The sequence below is a fragment of the Nicotiana tabacum genome, chromosome 8 (assembly GCF_000715075.1).
Source record: "Nicotiana tabacum cultivar K326 chromosome 8, ASM71507v2, whole genome shotgun sequence".
Classification (NCBI taxonomy): Eukaryota; Viridiplantae; Streptophyta; class Magnoliopsida; order Solanales; family Solanaceae; genus Nicotiana; species Nicotiana tabacum.
The window spans coordinates 97,323,718-97,327,864 of NC_134087.1; positions in this window are offsets into that span (position 1 = coordinate 97,323,718).

The following is a 4,147-nucleotide window of genomic DNA, read 5'->3' on the forward strand; positions in this document are numbered from 1 at the left end:
TGTAAGACATGTCAGTGTCGTCCTTGGGGCTAATATCTCCGCCAATCATGGACGGGTTGCTTCAGCTAGTGCCAGCTTATCCAAGTAATGCACAGCTTTCACATCCTCGAAACCGGCATATTCATTCAACATGTGTCCATTAAACTGTATCTTCAAATTCCGGACCTTTGTCATTAGCATCCGGAACATTGATGGTGAAGAACTTCCACCCTTTTCTCTCCTCAAACTGCCTCTTGACATTTGGATTGTGGGGAAGGAGGTCTCTATCTATAAACTTTCTCTCTCAAAGGTGAGAGGCCTTTGGAGCCACCATTCTCAGAACTTCAGATAAGCTATTTCACTCACAAATCTATCGGCCTATATATCGAGCTTTCTGGACCTGGCCAATCCCCAACATTGGTGTCACCCCCTCTCCCATCATCTGGGACCTTGTCATCATCAATTGTAATAGGGGCAGCTGGTGAGGCCGAAGTTGTAGCAGGTGGGGAAGATGGTGTCGAAGCGTCACTACCTTCCTTTGAGCCATCAAATGAGTCAGAAGATGAGTTAGGTTCATCAACTAGATGGAATTTCCCCTGGAATTGTGTGGGGACATGTGTTGGCACAAAGTCTACTTCCGAAACTTCCCGGGAAGGGACATACTCATTGATGTTTGAATGGTCTGCTACTCTATCTAAAACTTTGATAGAGGCTATCAACTTGCCAATCGACTTTTGTACTGCTAGGGGTTATCTTAGTCTTTCTTTTACCCCTACCTCGGGAGTGTTCTGCCCTCCCTTTAGATATATCACCTCTGCCTTTGGAACAAACCATTGTCTGCAACATACAAGAAGTGAAATATAGTCCGAAAAAGGGTTTCAAGCATGTGTTAAACAAAATACAAATAAAATGCAACACTGCTTCTCAAAATAGGGCACCGCGGACAGCATAAAAGTGAGCACATTCGCGAAATAACCGTCGTAGACCGCGGAAAAGTGAACGCGGCCGTGAAGAGGTCAGATTAAGACTACTGACTCTCTGATCTTGGACAAACACACACAGCACAAAATTAGATGTGGCCGCGAATGATCAACCTGGACCACAAAAAAGGGAACGCGACTGCGAAAGCAATTAACAGATTCTATGAAGTTCAAAGTTGCGAACCACGAGAACATAAATGCGGCCACGTAGGACCAACCATGGACCGTGTAAAAGTGACCGCAACCGTGAATATTAATACTCAGTAATTAAAAGCTAGGTTATCGCGGACCGCGAAAAAGTGAACGCAGCTGCATAACCTACCGTGCCGCAAAATTCAAAAGAGACTGGTACTGAGGAATATTTTAGCCTAAGATTTTCACTAATTACTTAAGAATTGTAGAAATTGATCATGCAAAGTTACTCACCCCTGCCACTATTAGGCATACAAATATTACCCATGTGTATTTGAGCACAATTAAGCATTAATTTGAGATTATGGCATGTATCTAACCCTAACTAAAAAGAAAAATAAAAACAAAGAGAAAAAGATAAAATCATTTCATAGAATTGAGCATACCAGTTGTAAAATTGTAGTAGGAAATGAACTTTTGACGTGAATGAGATGAAAATTGAGAGTTATAAGAGATGAAAAGTGCTTTTGGATGCTATGAAAAGTCGGGGATCGTAAAGTGTAAAATGCTCAAGGAACCCCTATTTATACTTAGACACTGTGGACCCCACCGCCGTACCTGAGTGCGGCCGTGAAATTCTGTCGCGGTCCGGGCTTTGTTACCTTATGTAGAGCAGCTTCAAGCACCTGGGCGCGGTCCGCAAAATATTGATCGCGGCTGTCAAATTACCACGGTCCGCAAAAATGTGAATGCGGCCGCGAATCATGAAGGGGCTTTGACAGACCAACTTCAGAGAGTTGGAAGTTTTCATAAACCAGCTACGCGGTTCGCGTTAAAGTTGTGTGGTTGTGAAGTGCTCACGCGATCCGCAAAATTTTAGGAGCGGTCCGCGAACTTTTTAACCCTTAGCCAACTTTTTTCCTTGTTAATTTTCTGTACTGCACAACCAATTCCTACACACACTTCACAACAAGTTAGTCCAAAACAATGCCTAATCTAACAAAATCAAAAGAAAGAAAAACACATGGGTTGCCTCCCAAGAAGCACTTGATTTAACATCGCGACATGGTGCATGTTACCATCATTCACTTGAAATCAACCAATGCCACACCATGGCCATCATCAACCTTACCAACGTAGTGCTTCACTCGATGCCCATTGACTCTAAAGATCTCACCATTCTTTTTTTCAAATCTAGAGCACCAAAGGGAGATACATGCACAACTTCAAAGGGACCACTCCATTTTGACTTTAGCTTTCTTGGAAACGTCCGTAACCAAGAGTTGAATAAGAGAACAAGGTTACCTTTCTTGAATTCTTTGTTCTGGATATACTTATCATGTAGGTATTTCATCTTGTCCTTATACTAGGACGAACTAGATTAAGCATGGAACCGGAACTCATCAAGTTCATTCAATTGCTCCACCCGAAGATATTAATTAAGCATGGAACCGGATCTTCCAGGTATACCACTCGACAAAGATATTAATTTCGGCATTGATTTGTTGTTGGGCAGTCAGCCCATTTCTATTCCTCCTTATCGTATGGCCTCTTCTAAGTTGAAGGAGTTGAAGGATCAGTTACAGGAATTTCTTCATAAGGGTTTTATTTGTCCTAGTGTATCAGCTTGGGGTGCTCCTGTCTTGTTTGTGAAGAAAAAGGACAGTTATATGCATATGTACATTGATTATCGCCAGTTGAACAAAGTTATAGTGAAGAACCGGTATCCTTTGCCTCGTATTGATGATTTGTTTGACCAGTTATAGGGTGCTCGACTGTTTTCTAAGATTGACTTACGTTCACGTTATCATCAATTAAAGATTCAGGATCCAGATATCCCGAAGACTGCTTTCAGGACTCGGTACGGTCATTACAAGTTCCTTGTTATGTCATTCGGGCTGACGAATGCCCCAGCAGCCTTTATGCATTTGATGCACATCGTGTTCCGGCCATATCTTGACTCGTTCGTCATTGTCTTTATTGATGACATTCTGGTATACTCCCGGAGTCGGGATGATCATGAGCAGCACTTGAGGACAGTGCTTCAGACTTTGAGAGAAAAAAAATTATATGTGAGGTTCACAAAATGTGAGTTTTGGTTGGATTCCATGGCATTTTTGGGTCACGTGGTATCGAATGAATGGATCAAGGTGGATCTGAAGAAGGCGGAGGCTGTGCAGAGTTGGCTTAGACCATCCTTAGCTACAAATATCCGTAGTTTTCTTGGCTTGGTGGGTTATTACAGTCGATTTGTTGAGGGATTTTCATCTATTGCAGCACTTATGACCAGACTGACCCAGAAGGGTGCTCCGTTCCAGTGGACGAAAGAGTGTGAGAAGAGCTTCCAGAAGCTCAAGACAGCTTAGACTACAGCCCCAATTTTGATATTGCCTATAGGTTCGGGGTCTTATACTGCCTATTGTGATTCCTCGAGGATTGTCCTCAGAGCGGTATTGAGGCAGGACGGTAGGGTGATTACCTACGTATCCAGACAGTTGAAGGTACATTAGAAGAATTATCCTGTCCATGATCTCAAGTTAGCTGCTATTGTTCACGCCTTGAAGATCTGGCATCATTATTTATACGGTGTTCCTTGTGAAATCTATATTGATCATTGGAGTTTGCAGCATCTATTCAAGCAGAAGGACCTTAATTTGCGCCAAAGGAGGTGTTTAGAGCTGCTGAAGGACTATGATATCACTATCTTGTATGACCCGGGCAAGGCCAATATGGTGGCGGGTGCCTTGTGTCACCGGGCGGAGAGTTTGGGGAGTTTGGCTTATTTGCCAGCAGCGGAGAGGCCCATGTTGATGGATGTTCAAGCCTTAGCTAGCCAGTTTGTGAGATTGGATCTTTCAGAGACCACTCGGGTTCTAGCTTGTGTAATTTCTCGGTCTTCCTTATTTGATCGTATCAGAGAGCATCAGTATGATGACCCTCATTTTCTCGTACTCAAGGACAAGGTTCTGCATGGTGATGCTAGAGATGTGACCATTGGTGATGACGGGGTATTAAGGATGCAGGGTCGGGTATGTGTACCCAATGTTGATGGGCTT